This window comes from Ailuropoda melanoleuca, chromosome 14 (assembly GCF_002007445.2).
Source record: "Ailuropoda melanoleuca isolate Jingjing chromosome 14, ASM200744v2, whole genome shotgun sequence".
In the NCBI taxonomy this organism is placed as follows: Eukaryota; Metazoa; Chordata; class Mammalia; order Carnivora; family Ursidae; genus Ailuropoda; species Ailuropoda melanoleuca.
The window spans coordinates 74,331,327-74,347,738 of record NC_048231.1 but is presented as its reverse complement, the minus strand read 5'-3'; the positions used below and the strand labels follow the sequence as shown (position 1 = coordinate 74,347,738).

Sequence of the window (16,412 nt, the reverse complement as noted above, 5' to 3'; positions counted from 1 at the left end):
TCTCATGATTGCTGAGTGTGCTGCCACTAGAAATATGCCCAGCCCTGGAATTTATGAAATCCACTGCTGTGTGGTAAACATCCAGTCCCCAAAGAACACGCAAAACCACTATCAACAGTGTTTGCCCCATGATGACTACTTACTTGTTAAACTTGTGTGAATTTATTATTACCCGAAGTTGCTTTATTTTTTTAAGTATTTATTTATTTTATTTGAGAGAGAGAGCATAGGAGGAGGGGCATGGGGAGAGAATCTTTTTTTTTTTTTTTAAGATTTTATTTATTTGACAGAGAGAGAGACAGCCAGCGAGAGAGGGAACACAAGCAGGGGGAGTGGGAGAGGAAGAAGCAGGCTTATAGCGGAGGAGCCTGATGTGGGGCTCGATCCCATAACGCCGGGATCACGCCCTGAGCCGAAGGCAGACGCTTAACCGCTGTGCCACCCAGGCGCCCCATGGGGAGAGAATCTTCAAGCAGACTCCCCACTGAGCATGGAGCCTGATGTGGGACTCGATCTTATGGCCCATGAGATGGTGACCTGAGCTGAAACCAAGAGTTGGACACTTAACCAACCGAGCCACGGAGGCACCCCCCGCACCTAAAGGTTGTTTTAAAAAAAATTTAAGGTTCCCTTTTAAGAATGGAATTTAAAATCTGACAGGGCCAGAACCAATAACAAAACCATCAGAAAAAACTGAGTGTTGTCCTCCTGGACCAGGTAGTCAGTGTTTAAGTGTGACGCTATTGTTACTAGAAGGTTAAAGTCATTTTGGCCTTTAGATAGGAGTTGAAAGAGTTGCATTTCATTGTTTATCAGCCCTTAAACTGCTTGACTTCTCTGAGCTGTGCTTTCTCATCTTTGAGATTGGATATTTCTCCTGAGCAAACTTTGAAGTTTGTACATAGCATACTTCTGTAGCAGGTTTTAAAAATCATGATAAACAGACTACTGATTTTCATCATTTCTACTATCCTGTGATCATGGGGGATAATAGTTAAGAGATGAACCCAACAGACCTGAGAAGGAATCTTGGTTCTACTACTTGCTACCTGCGTTAATTTGGGAAAATACTATAATTTCTCTGAGCTGAAGTGGGTGTTTTAATAGCACCTATCTTATAGCATCTAAGGGAGGATTAAATGAGCCAATTAGTTGAAATCAGCACAATGTCTATCATATAATAAGCCCTCAAGAAATATTTGCCATTAACCCACTGAGCCACCCAGGCGCCCCTCGTTTTTAAGAGCTTTTCATTAGAAGTCATAATACTTGCCTATTGGGAAAAAGAAAATTTTTTCTTTGAATATTTAAGACCTTTTCTTCCAATCACTAGAAAATAAATCTAAAACTAAATTCTGGAGTCTAATTTAATTCTAATCTATTTCTAATTATATCCTTAACTATGTCTATAAAATTTATATTCTGCATAAACTTATTATAAAGGTATTTCCTCTTCCTATTGGTTATGTACATCTAAGTTTACACACTGATAGAAATAGCATGAATAGCTGAAAGAATAGGCATTCTAAATTCCTGTCTCAAATGTTTCCCTTGTTTGTGTTATCCCCTTGGCCATTCAATTGCTCATGATTGCACACATACACTCATTCATTCAAACATCTGTTGACTCTCTACTATATGCCAGCGACTGTGCCAGATGCTGGTGGAGAAAGATATCAAATAAATAAGAATGGCATAATAAAGGCTACCATAGGGGCACTGGGTGTCTCAGCCAGTTAAGCATCTGCCTTCGGCTCAGGTCATGATCTCAGGGTCCTGGGGTTGAGCCCCATGTCAGGCTCCCTGCTCAGCGTGGAGTCTGCTTCTCCCTTTCCCTCTGCCCCTCCCCCTTCCACTCCCACTTGTGTTCTCTCTCTCTCAAATAAATAAATAAAATCTTTTAAAAAAATGGCTACCATAGAGGATTTCTCTAAAGTCCTAAGGAGAAGGACAAAATCCACCAGGAAAGGCTTTGCAAGTGAGTGAAGTTTGAATTGAATCTTAAAAGGACACAACAAAGAATGGGGAGAGCATCTTAGAAAAAACAGCATGTACAAGGGCACAAAGTCATGAAAAGCATTTTGTGTTAGTCATTCTGTAGGGCTAGAACATGGTCTCAAGGGCTTGCGGCTGCAGTAAGACGAGATTGGAAAGATAAGCAGGGGATAGATATGGAGAGCTTTGGGTTTGTCCATTTGCTCATTCATCAACATTAATTGGATTCCTACTGTATTCTGACTACTGTGCCAGAAGTTGGGGCTTCAAAGATGAGTAAAGCACAAGTGATAGACTGGGGTAACAAGCAGTAAGAGAGATGTGTACAAAGTATAAGTGAACTCAAATGAGGCATCTCTAACCCAACTGAATAGAATAAATGGAAGGAAAATCTGCAAAGGAGATGATGCCTGGGTTTTGTCTTCAAAGGAGAGTAATCATTAGTTAGTCAGTGGATGGTGAGGTGGAAAGAAAGGGCTTTTGCCAGGAGCAAATGCCAAAGGCAAGAAACCACATAGAATGTGCGGAGAATTATAAGTGGTTTCGTGCTGTTAAATTTAAGTGCTAGACACAGAATGAGGCTGAAGAGTATGTGGGGCATAATTCTTTGTGCCATTTTAAAAACTGTATCCTGAGGATGATAAGGATTGTCTGATGGGCTTTAAGCAGCAGGGAACACCTAGATCCTTCTGGTGGGTCGGAAGGATGAACTCAAGGAAGATTAAGGCAGGAAGTCAGCAGGACAGGTCAAACAAGAGACTTCGAGAGCCATGGGAGTAGGAATAGAGGGGAGGGAACTGATCTGTAAAATATGTAGGTAAAATATCTGTAGGACTGGGTGATGGATGGGATGGGAAGATGAAAAGAAAGACATCACGAAGACTTCAAGGTTCCTAAGACAAGTCACTTTTTCTGGGCCTCTGGTTACTTATGTATAAAATGAGAGGGTTGGACCGGGATGGTCACTAACATCCCTCCCGGTGCTCAAGTTCTGAGGTTCTGAGCAGCCTGTTTGTGTACTCTCACCTAGCATAGGTCTCCCAGTCTCTCGGCTCCTCTGATGCCTTCTCAGTAAAGGAGGTGCCAGCACAGCTGAGACGGCTTTAAAACTGCCAGCCAATGTGAGGGAAATCTAGTGCTGTTACCAGGTAGGTGTAGTTATAATTAGCCCAGTTGCTAGGGAAAAACTGAGATTCTGTAAGCATGGACTGCCAGAAACAGCTTTTCCCTTCTTGATGAATTTGCTTGTTTACAGGAACAAAGTGGTAATGGATGGAGTGTTTTTATGTGCTTTTGGAGAATTCAATTTTTGCCTAGAATATGAGATATGTTAAAAATAAAAAATTAGGTTTGAGCTGGGGCTAATCATCATCTTGTCTGCGGTAGGAAGAGTGGGCACAAATATATTTGGATAGCTGGAACGAGACTTATTTTCACCTGAATGGAGATAAACAAGAACACAGAATCACAGTTTGGAGCTAGAGAAGATCTTGGAGATAATTTATATAATGCCTTTCCTTTTTTTTTTTTTCCTGAATTATCATTATTTTATTTGTTAGAGAACCAAAAAAATCCATTTGTACTTTATAAAATTAAATCATTTTTTCAATTAAAATAAAATTAATAAATAGCTAATATGCAGTATAATAGAGAAACCACATTAGCATGTAACATGCTAGAGAGCAGTTTTTCTTTTTTTTTTTATTTCCTTCACCGCCCCACCCCCCCACCGTGGCCCCTCAGGGCAGTTTTTCAGTTGCTACTATGGATGAGACACTGTATGTAAGAAATTACAGAAAAATTGGAGGATTATCATCATAAACAATCACAAAACATTTTGTTGATAATAATTTTAATAGCAAAAATAGATTATTCTATACTTAGAAACTAAAAGTAATATGATCAATCAGAATTTTTTGGATACTATGATACGTCTCCCCAGATAGATTTATCTGTAAATTCAGTGTAAGTCCAACAATAATTTTTTTATTCAGGTGTAACTAACATAGGGTGTTATATTACTTTTAAGTGTAAAATATAATGATTGATCTCTGCATTTCTCAGTGCTCATCATGATAAATGCACTCTTAATCCCCTTTATCGATTTCACCTATCCCACCACCTCCTCTCCTCTGGCAACCATGTTTGTCCTCTGTATTTAAGAGTTTGTTTTTATCTCTTTTTTCCTTTGTTTTGTTTCTTAAATCTCACATGTGAATGAAGTCATATGGTATTTGTCTTTTTCTGATTGACTTATTTCACGTAGCATTATATCCTTTAGATCCATCCATGTCGTTGCAAATGGCAAGATTTGATTCTTTTTTATGGCTGAGTAATACTTCTGTGTGTGTGTGCGCGCGTGCGTGCATGCACATTTTGCGTCTTTTTATTTACTCACCTATGGATGGATACTTGGGCTTTTCCCATATCTTGGTTAATATAAATAACGCTGCAATAAATACACATAGGAAAGCATGCATCTTTTCGAATTAGTGTTTTCTTTGGGTAAATACCCAGTGGGGGAATTATTGGATCATATGGTAACCTCTTTACTTTTTAGGAAAGATTTTTATTTTAAAATAATTGTAGATTCACAGAAAAGTTGCAAAAATAATATAGTTTCTATATACCATTCACTTAGCTTTTCCTAATTTATTTTTGAGATAAGGAAACTGAGGCCTAGAGTAGTAAAGTGTCCATGTATTTGCAGGGATTTCCTTGGTCTTCAGCAAAAGTTCAAAGGATTTATATACTTGTCAGAAGTTTAGACTTTCTTCCCCTTTGCACTACTGGGCTAAAATAGAATATTACACAGCAGGAGCTAGAGCAATTCACAGATAAGGATTCTGTACTCTGGGGCGCCTGGGTGGCACAGCGGTTAAGCGTCTGCCTTCGGCTCAGGGCGTGATCCCAGCGTTCTGGGATCGCCCCACATCAGGCTCCTCTGCTATGAGCCTGCTTCTTCCTCTCCCACTCCCCCTGCTTGTGTTCCCTCTCTCGCTGGCTGTCTCTATCTCTGTCGAATAAATAAATAAAATCTTTAAAAAAAAAAAAAAAAAAGGATTCTGTACTCTGTGCTTCCAAAAGAAAATATTTATTCCTCAGCCTATATACCCCTTCTCCAGGAGTTTCATTTATGTTTCCAAAAGCCATTATGAATTTTTTTTTTTTTTTTTTGCTCTGCTTCCTGCTCTTGGCCTTTGCTGTCTCACATGAGCAAGTTCAACTTCACAGAGAAATGGGGCTCTGTTATACAATGGAGAAGGCACATAGTGGGGGCTGGTGCAAACTGGAAAGGAGCCCGCCCTATCATGTTAAATAGCAGCTAATCCACCCACACACCAAAAGACAGTGCTCCAACTTGGTACATGCCGTTCTGTGGAAAGCTAGTAATAGTCAGGTGGCTTTTTGCCAAGCAGCTTTAGAACGGACTTTGGGCTGCACTGGGCAGTTACCATCCCTGTTATTTGGAAACTTGGCTTGGAGAGGTGGGGAGCAAATGAAAGGCACTGTCTGCCTTGTAATGCCAGCTTTTCATCTCCCGACCTTATGCAAGGCCCTGCTGCCATGAAGGGCAGGAAGCCACCTCTATGTGCATACAGTGATTTAGAAAGCCTGCATGGAGGCTTGAGGGGGAAGCCCTCCTTCAAGCCCCTGGGGAAGTGGAAGGAGGCTGCCAGCAGGGGAGCCAGGCCTGGAGCTGCAAAAGGAGAGTCTAGGTCCTGGCTGAGGGACAGAAGTGAGCAAATCCTTCTAGGGCACTTTTCTTGACAGGTTTCAGACCTTCTCTCTGAGGCTGCCCCTCTCAGAGATACATTCCTGACCCAGCTTATCTCCAGTCAAGCTGAGTATAGGCTCAATGCAAACAGTCTTGTCCTGCCCACCTGACAAACTCAGTCAATGACAAGAAGATAGTGGACCTCATGAGCTCAGGGGAGCAGATCTCTTAAAGGTGGGGAGCAGTGTCCATTTGAAGTCGTCTTCTTTCTCACCACTCCCTTCCAGGTTGTGGGATTGCAGAGAAGCCCAGCTTGCTGCCAGACCCTTTAGAGCCTCAGAGGACCCAGACAGAGTCAGGGTAGTGGTAACTGAGGTAAGAGCAGGGGGTTCCTTCAGCTGTAGAAAGGTTGGTTATGCAGGGGCCACATAGGGGGGCTGACCTGAATCCCTACAGTTAGTGAATGAACTGGAACTCCACTTAGGGCTTTCTCTACCCTTAACTGCTAGCTTCCTACTCTTTCTCGCCCCTCTTTTCTCTGTTTCCCCTACTTCTTCAAGGTGCCAGAGTATGTCCCCAGTGCCTAAGGGTCTTGATTATAAGCTGGAGGAAAATAAATGGCATGAGAATAAGAGCCAGAGGACTCCTCCTCTATCTATTTCTAGGTAGAGTTTCTAGACCTGGGTCTGGTCCTGTCTCTGGTGTCAGTGTTTTCACCAAGCTTAGGCCCTTTCTGTCCTTCTTTGTCCCATATCCTTTCTCGCCTTTCCCCAAACTTACCCAGACACATGGAAAATAAATGCTAAATGCTTCCCATTTAAGCCCAAGGGAGGAGGATGTCCATTTACTGTTTACTACATGCCGGGCACCATTCTCTGCATTTTACACATATTTCAATCTCAACTGTATTATAGCTCTAGGAAGTTGGTGTCTTGTCCCCATTTTTCACAGGACAAGATGTGCCATGAACAGCCTCAGGGTGTGTACCTGGTAGCCCAGCAGCTACATGGCCTGATTTTTCAGTTAATAAGCAAGGCCTTGGCACATTCTTTAGATTTTAAAGTTAGTCACTTTTTCAAATGCAAATGATGCCTTTTAGTGAACAACTCTACATTGTATTAAGGACTGACCAAAGAGAAAAGAAGGAGCTCTAGTAAAATGCTATCTATTTTCATAGTGGCTTTCACCAAGATTGTGGCAGGAAGAGGTGGCATTGTCTCATTGGTGTATCTACACTGAGAGGCGGCATTGACTTCATTTTTACTTGTGAAACAGGTGCAAATTGCCATGTGGAATGTAGTAGAAACCAGACTGTCCTTATCCCTGTACACTGTCCTGTCAGACTTGTGGGGAGTCTGGTATGGGACTCCAGGAGTTCAGAGGAAATCAGAAAAATGAGGCTTATGAGAAAAAGGCAAGGGAATTGGATTTTTTAATTTGGGGAAGAACAGACTCAGAGGTGACCTAACAGTAGATTTGAGATGTCTCAGTTTGTCACAGATGGTGTTTAGTTGTACTCTGTTTCTGCTGACAACGTTGATCCTAGTTGAAACCTAAGCATTAGGCCTCATTCATTTAAAACTATTTATTGAACACATACTATGTTCCAGATGCTATCGGAGGTGATTGGAATATATATCAATGAGCAGAACAGACTAGCATCCCTACCCTCATGGAATTTATATCCTGGAATGAGGAAATAGACAACAGTAAATATTATAAATAAATAAAATATGTACAATATTGGAAAGTAATAAGCTCTCTTGGGGAAAAAAAGAAAACGGTAGAGCAGGGTAAGGAGGTCCAAAAGTGTAAAAGTAAAGGCTAGGTTGCATTATTAAAAAGTGGTCAGAGGGGTGCCTGGGTGGCTCAGTCGGTTAAGCTTCTGCCTTCAGCTTAGGTCGTGATTCCAGGGTTCTGGGATCGAACCCTACATCTGGCTCCCTGCTCAGTGGGGAGTCTGCTCTTCCCTCTGCCCCTCCTCTGCCACCCCACTTGTGCTCTCTCTCTCAAATAAATAAAATCTTTTAAAAAATGGTCAGGGAGGCCATTTTTAGGAAGTGATTTTAAAAACACATATGTATTTATTATCTCGCCATTCATGTGTGAGCAGTAAAGGCAGGACTTCACTGAGTTCTATGCTCAAGGTTTCACTAGGCTACCACCAAGATACTGGCCAGGCTCAGTTTTCATCTGAAGGCTTGACTAGGGAAGAACAGCTTCTGAACTCACATGGGTTGTTGACAGGATTCATTTCCTTGTGGTGGTAGGATGAAGGGTCCTGGCTTCCTGATGGGTGTTAGCTAGAGGCTGCCCACAGTTCCTTGAAGCCACCTCTGTTCCTTGCCATGAGAGCTTGTCCCATATGGCCACTTATCTCATCAAGTCAGCAGGCTCCAGAGCGAGTCAGCTAGCAAAACGGAGTCTTAAAACTTAACATAATCACAGGAGTGACATTCTGTCACCTTTGCCATGTTCTGTTGGTTAGAAGCAAGTTACACATCCTGCCCGTATTCAAGGGGAGGGGATTACACAAAAGCGTGAATACCGGGAGGCAAGGATCATGGGGAACCATGTTAGAATCTGTCCAATCTTCCCACTTATTTTGCAGAGGGAAGATGGAAAGGGAAGTAATTAAACATGTTAGTGGCCACAGAGGAAGATTGGTTACTGGGTTTTACCCTCACAACATTGATAGTCCTCAAGGCTGACGTGAGACAGTGAAGGCTTCCCAGATTGGTGGTCTCTGTTCTGAGCTTCTTGCTTACCCTTTGCACCTGGCTGTTTGCCTTGTCACTTTCTTTATCATTTCTATTATCCTTTGATCTTTTTGTTTCAGTCAATTGTATTAAGTGTATATTTTGGTGAATTTGAACAAATGCATATAACCATGCCACAACCACCACACAATTGAGATGTAAACCATTTCCATCACTCAAAAAAGTTGCTGTATGTCCCATTGGTGCCAGTTCTCTCACACCATTGGCTGCAGGAAGCCACTGGTCTACTTTCTGTCTATAGTTTAGTTTTGCTATTCTAGAATTTCATATAAATTAAATAATACAGTGTAGATTCTGATATTGGACTTCTTTCACTTACCATGATTTTGAGGTTTATCTGTGTTGTTATGTCAGTAGTTCATCCCTTTTTATTGCTGAGTAATATTCCATTGTATGAATATAATGCGATTTGCTTTTCCATTTACCTGTTGATGAGTGTATGGGTTATGTCCAGTGATTAGCTATTACGAATTAGGCTGCTATGAAATTTCATGTCCTATTTCATGTTTTATTTCTCCTGGGTAAATACCCAGTAGTGGAATTGTTAGGTCACACAATAAGCATTCAACTTATAAGATACTGCCAAACTGTTTTCCAAAGTAGCTATGCCAGGGGTGCCTGGGTGGCTCAGTCATTGAGCGTCTGCCTTCGGCTCGGGGCCTGATCCCAGGGTCCTGGGCTCGAGCCCTGCATCGGGCTCCCTGCTCTGCTAGGAGCCTGCTTCTTCCTCTCCCACTCCGCCTGCGTGTGTTCCCTCTCTCACTGGCTGTCTCTCTCTCTCTGTCAAATAAATAAATAAAATCTTTAAACACACACACACACACAAAGTAGCTATTCCATAGGAAATTATTTTTAAGCAATGACTTGAAGAAAATGAGGAAGTTAGCCAAACAGATAACTGGGGAAAGAACATTTCAGGCAGAGAAAGTGCAGGAAAACCGATGTGGCCAAAGCAACATGAGAAAGGGTGAGAATGTTGGGAGGTGGGGCCTCAGAGGAAAAGGGGCTGGTATAGATCAGAATGGCCCTTGTAGATCATTTTAGAGACTTCAGTTTTTACTCCAAGTGTCTCCAAGGGAAGCCATTGTAGGATTTTAAGCAGGGGAATGATCTAAGGAATGACAGTCCTATTTGACTTTTGAAAAGATCGTGGCTATGGTACTGAGAATAAGCTGTAGAAGGACAAGAGTACAAGCTAGGATGGTGACTGGGAAGCCACTGCAATAATTAACATAGGAGACGGTGGTAATCAGACTAAAGTAATAGCAGTGGAGGTGGGGATAAGCAGTGAAGGGAACACCAACGAAATTGCTGATGCACTGGCCTGTTGATGCACTGGCTGTGAAAAGAGCCAATGAGAGAAGGAAAGGAGTTAAGGAGGACCCCAGGGCTTTTGGCTTAAGCAGATGGAAGGATGGAGTTGCCATAATTGAGATAGGGGAGGCTATGTATAGAGCAGGTTTGAGGGTAGAGAGTTCATTTGAGGTTAGGGAGTTAATTTGGGACATTTTGTGTTTGAGGTATTTGTTGAACATTACCAGCGGCAATATCAAGTAAGCAGTTGAGTATATAAGTATGGAGTTCTGGATGAAGGGTTTGGGGGAGGTATAAATATTGCAAGTATCAGCATATAGTTGGTATTGAAAGCCATGAGACTGGATGAGATCACCAAGGGAGTTTGACCTACCAAGTGGGGGAGAAAAGGACCAAAGGCTAAGCCCTGGGTCATTCTAACATTTAACAGCTGGGGGAAAGGAGGGAGAACCAGCAAAGGAGAAAGAGAAGGTGTAACCGGTGAAGTGGGAGGAAACCAAGAGAGTCTGGAGCTGTGGAGGCCAAATGAAGGAAGTGTGTAATGGAAGGGGGAGGGATCAACCTTTTGAAATGCTGATGATAGTCAAGTAATAGGATGACTAGAATTGACCTTTGGATTTAACAACACAAATGCCCTTAGAGATCTTGATTAGAGTCATTTTGGTGGACTGGTGGACACAAAAGCCTGATTGCATTAGTTTAACAAACAGGAGGAGGAGTCAAGTCAGTGAGTATGACCCGGTATGTTGAAGAGTTTTGTTGCAAAGGAGAGCAAAGAAAAAGGGCGCTAACTAGTAACAGTGTGGGGTCTGCAGAAGATTTTTTAAAAAGATGGATGAATAATAGCACATTTATATACCAACAGAATTTTCCAGTAGAAAGTGAAATATTGGTAGAGGAGAGAGGGGAGACTTGCTGGACATTATTTTTGAGCAGTAGAGAGAATGAGCCCTAATGCGTAGGTGGGAGGTTTGGCTATAGACAGGAGCATGGAAAGTTGATCTGTGGTCACAAGTGAAAAGACAGAGTGTGTGAGCACAGAAGCTGGTGGATGGATAGATGTGGTGGTAGGAGACTGTCAGTTTTCTTCCAGTTGTTTTAAGATTCTTAATGAAGTAGGAAGCAAGCTTCATTCTCACATTCTGTATTTGCAGACATGTTCCTGGAGTGAGTCACTCCCCCGCATGTGTGCTCATTCCTGCCGACACATCCTTGTTCACACCTGGAACACCTGTATCCTTTTTTTCTGCCTATCCAGACTCTACTTGGGTTTCAGAGTCCAACTCAGCTTGCATCTGCTCAGTGGGCCTTTCCTCATCACCACTGCCTAAAATCCTCTTGCACTCTGTCTGCTCTAACAGCAGCTACAGGGCAGATGCGTTATTTAGCACCTGTTATTTAATCCCCAGCGGGCGGTCATCTTTCCATGTATGCATTTCTTATCTCCTTCTAGATTAGAAACACCGTGTGGGTTGGATTGATCTCAGACTTCCTCTATAGCTTCACATGATCTTCAACAGTGTTGAGCCCATCATAGAAATTAATAAGTTTGTTGATCAATTGCAAATGCCCAGAAGTTGCCGGTGAGGTCTGTCTGTACGGAAGAGGTGGACTGCCTTTGCTATTTCCTCCACCTGAGAGGTCCAGAAGCTGGTGCTCCAGGTGAACATCCTAGAACTGAGTAGTCGCTCCAAGGATTGGCAGAAGTGGAAAGCCAACGAACTGAGAAAAGAAAGTGCAAGACAAGGAAATTCTTGACAGTGAGAATTGTTTGAGTGGGTTGTATTTCCATTTAGAACAACATCTTTTCATTTGATAAATATATGATCATCTTCTGTGTATGGGCACTGTGCGGGCGATGAGGGCACATTGGTGAGAAGACAGAGAGGGTGCTGCCTTCCTGACACTTGCTGTTTACTGTCTGAACGTGGTTTGGGTAGTACAGTGATCTGACTTTCTTCTTTTTCAAGGTTTTATTTATTTATTTGAGAGAGATGGGGCAGAGAGGGAGGGAAGGGAGAATCAGGCTCTCCACTGAGCAGGGAGCCCAACTCAGGGAGCCCAACTCAGGGCTGGATTCTAGGACCCTGGGATTGTGACCTGAACCAAAGTCAGAAGCTTAACCGACTGAGCACCCAGGCGCCGCTGTGATCTGACTTTTGTTCAGTCACCTGGTATCTCCTCTTATCACCCCCCTAGATAGTTTTGCTTCACTTATAATTAGCTGGAGTCACTTCTGTATTTTGTCAGTTGATGAATGCCATAACCCCATGAAAACTCTGAAAGGTACTCTTCCACTGCAGAACTAACTGTGATGCACATCAGAGCATGTCTTCATTCTATGTACTTGAAACTAGTGCACCTTTCACCTAACATCTTATGGAGCAGTACTGTCCAGCAGAAATGTGACAGAGCCACAGATGTACTTTACGGTACTTTACAGTGGCCACATTACAAAAAAAAAGTAAAAAGAAACACATGAAATGAAAGTTAATAATATATTTAAAATATTATCATTTCAACACGAAATCAGTATTTAAAAATTATTGAGATTTTATATGTTCCCTAGCTGTGACTAATTTTTGCAACCCAGTGTGTATTAGGTCTTTGAAATCCTTACAGCACATCTCAGTTTGGACTAGTCACATTTTAAGGGTTCAGTAGCTACATGTGGCTTGTGGCTGCCATCCTGGACCACACAGCTTGGACTCTACAGTCTTAGCACTGTCCCGGGTCCCAAGCAGAGGTATAACTTCAGCAGAGTTGCCTGGTCAGAGCACGTGGCTTCAGGACACAGCAAGGCTTTGGAGGAGTGACTGGCAGGTCTTAGAACTTCCATCCCAGTTTGTAATATAAACTTCAGGGTGAGAAATGGATTCCGTCCTGCATTTTGCAGAACCACCAGTTAGTGGCTTTATGCTTTTTGGAGAATACATCAAAGCAAGTGTCAATCCAGAATTGAGAGCTGAATTTGGGCAGGAATGTCAGATCATGTTAGATGCCATGGGTAACTTTAAAATATTTAGTAAACCACTGGTGTCCTGTGCACCAATGTATCTATAGAAAAATTAATATAGTTTTTATACTTTTAACTCCAGAGTAAATTTTTACTTATCCCAATTCTATACCTGCTATCCAAAGAGAAGTCAAAGAAAGCACAGGATGGTTCCCCTGAGCTCCCGTTCCTGAATAGCTGAGGGAAACAGATCATTCTGAGTAATCCTTTCAGCCCCTTTGGTGGGGCTGGGTTTCTGTATCTATACGAGGTGTCCTGGGGATTGCACGGGCTCTAGCCTCACTCCTGGCTTTCACAGGAGGCCTGCACTTTGCTAAATTAAGCCCAGCCAGGCCTATTTGTGAACGGAGAGGCTCCAGCCAAGTTAGAGCCACTCGTCCTGCTAAGGAATGTGCTGGGAGGGGGAGAGGATCACTGAGATCATTGGTATTTATATGTATGTTTTCTCACTTGCCAGCTCAGTTGGGCCAAATCAACAGAGGCTTCTGGGACTCCACCAGGATTTTTAAAGGGTGGCTGAGAAGGGCTTAAGTTACAGATCAGTGTGAACACCAAGGCAGTGTGTATGTTGGGACCTCTGAGCTCAGAGTCTAAATAAAACAAGCCCAAATCACCACTCCTATTTTTCCCCATATTTTTAAAATAGACTTTATCTTTTAGTGCACTTTTAGGTGCACAGCAAAAATGAGCAGAAGGTACAGAGGTTTCTCATATATTCCCCCTGTCCCCCTGGCAAGCTCCCGCACCATCAAAATCCAGACACCTCTTTTTTTTTTTTTTTTTTTTAATTTTTTTTTAGTAGGCTCCATGTTCAGCGTGGAGCCCAATGCAGGGTTTGCACTCACAACCCTGAGATCAAGACCTGAGCTGAGATCAAGAGTCTGATGCTTAACCAATTGAGCTAGCCAGGTGCCCCAAGACACCTCATTTCCATCTATCTTTTCTTGGGTTCCTGTACTCAGGGTTGGCCAGAAAGGGTTCTTTCTCCTTCCTATGATTCATGCATCTCACTCCCTTTGGGGAAACTAATGTTTATTGAACACCCACCATATGTCAAGTATTTTCACTTACATCTTTTCCTTTAATTTTTCAATATCCCTGAAAAGTAGTGCTGTTAGCAACTAAAACTTAGGTTACATGTTTTACCTCTAGAATGCAGAGGATGAACTATGTGAAACTATGTGAAACTGTAAAAAATGGTTGAATATTTGCACTTTCATGTGAGTCAACCTAATAGAATGTGAGAGAGTTTGTATTTGAACCCAGGACAGCTTAGTTCTAAAGTCCACACTGTGGTGTCTAAATGGGATGTCTCTCGATCAGACAGGGGCTCCCCCGAAATGTGGGACGGTGATTGGGTGAGAGCCGGTAGCACAGACAGTGAAAGAATTCACTGGAGGCAGAACAGAGGAGATAGTAGTTTATTGAATACACTGCAAGAGAGTGGCGGACGGACAACAGAGGAGAGACTCTCTGCAAGGAGTCAGTGGGGGTGGGGGGTCGTTAAAGGGGGAAGGTGAGGAGGCATGGCAATGTAGAGAATCTTCCCTTTTTTGGTAACTGTGCTTGGTTGTAAGTAGCCCATTGGTCAGTGAGGGCCTATGGGTATGTTGGAGATGGGTCACCTGATGGGCCTGTCTGTATCCAGCCAGGGGGTCCTGTGGGTCCTTTCTACATTCCATCCTTGGAGCCAGTTGCCTACAAGTGGCCTCTACATACACTGCATTGTACCATACGCTACCCTGAGTACCACCTCCTTTATTTACCCTCGGCAGCTCTGTAGTTTCTGATTTATAGGCCTCCTTCCTGAAAGATTGGAATGAGGGAAATGAGAGGAAGGGCAACCCAAGTTATGGCGTACCTGAGTTGAGTCTATGAGTATTTCTTTGGAGGGTAAAGCTAGGAGTTGCAGGATTTGTGTATCTGCTGCCATTTATACCTCCCACCTGTGTGCATTTCCATTCAGCTATCTGATGCTAGTTCTTCTCTGTTTTTTGTTTTTTAAGATTTCATTTTTAAGTAATGTCTACACCCAATGTGAGGCTCGAGCTCACAGCCCTGAGATCAACATGGTGTCCTTAGGTCTCCTCTGCTTATCACACTGTATTATAATCGTCTGGTTAATTGCCCTTATAGGCTGCAAATTCCCTGAGGACCATGGTCATGACAGCCTTGCTCTTTCTAGTACCTATTAGAGTACTAGAATTGGATGAAAATACAAATCTCACAAGTCAGCTACCCTGTCCTCTTCCCAATGAGCACCCTTTCTGTCTCTGTCTCTCTTTCTCACATACACACACACACGAGCCCTGGCTTTGTCTGTCCAAATACCCAGTCACCTGAGAACCCATCCATGGCCCCAGTGCGGATTCAGTCTGTGTTTGTCTAACCAAGGTAAACTGGGCTAGGAAGGAAATGGTACTGTTTTCAGGCCTTTGCTAAGGACTGACACGGTAGGGCTTGAAACAGTGACCTGAATAGAGGAGTTTTGTTATTCGGATGAGGATCCTTGTATTCTGTATTGTATAAGCTGAAACTTTTCCACTTGGTTTTTTCCATCTCTTTGGGGAACTGGACACTAAGGCAGTCTCTGGCAGAAGAGTGCCCTTGTCTCGTAGTCTTCTGGTTACTGAGGTTGAAGACACTGCCTTATTGTCCTTTCCCTGACAATGAAGGACACTTGTCACGTGTTGGGGCAACCTGTGTGTCTAATCTGGGGCTTCACTGTGCTAGTGGATGACAGTAGAAAGACAGAGACTGAATAAAGTCTTTCCCCCTACCCTAGGTGGGGCTAGGTGTCTCATATCAACTGAGATAAGCAATGGGGGTTGTATTATAATTCTTATGGGCAAGACAGAGAGTCTCTGATTTAAATTAATTATATAAAAACAGAAAGTTTTGGGGATGACCAGTCCAAGGTCGCACAGTTAGTTAATGACAGAACCAAATATTTAGACCCACTAGTGTTCTATTTTTGCTTTGAAACTGGGTGAATGGAAAGGAACTTCATCTATAAATAAGCCACTTGGAAGCTACTAAAATGCATTTCTAGGGATTTGTAGGGACCAGTCATTTGTCCCTTGGTCGGGACACATAGAACCCCTTATGAAAATAGTCAATATTTCGCCCTGTTTTATAGAGCTATGGCTTTGCCCTAGTGGCATCAGAGAGGTCCGGAAAAGAAATTTACTCTGTATGCAAAAAATATTTATGAACTGTACTTTTCCTAGAAGGAATACAGTTCTAAAAAGAAAAGATTTTAAAATAAAACTCACCCACTTAGAGTTAGTTTTCACTTTGATTAATCACAAAATATAAGAGGGTCTGCTCACAAGATTTTGAGACTCTTCTGCCTGCTAACCTATTTCTTCTTGAATTATTTTAGTTTACAGAATTGATTTAAAGTAAGATCTGGCCATATTTATTTTTGTCCCAAATAAGGACTCTTCTATGGAAGGCCGTGCTCCTCTCTGGCTTATACCTACCGTCTTGCAAAGACAGTGATATCCATTTCCTTCACTCACTGATTCCAATTCACATCTTATTACACTGAGAACTTCCTGAGGTCAGGAACTGCAACGGGAAGAAC

At 42.5% G+C, this 16,412-nt stretch overlaps 1 protein-coding gene across 10 annotated transcripts in view; it reads left to right on the top strand.

Moving 5' to 3' along the window:
• PDE4DIP (phosphodiesterase 4D interacting protein) overlaps positions 1-16,412 on the top strand; it is a 201,798-nt gene that overhangs the window by 76,103 nt on the left and 109,283 nt on the right. The gene's annotated exons all lie outside the window — the stretch shown is intronic.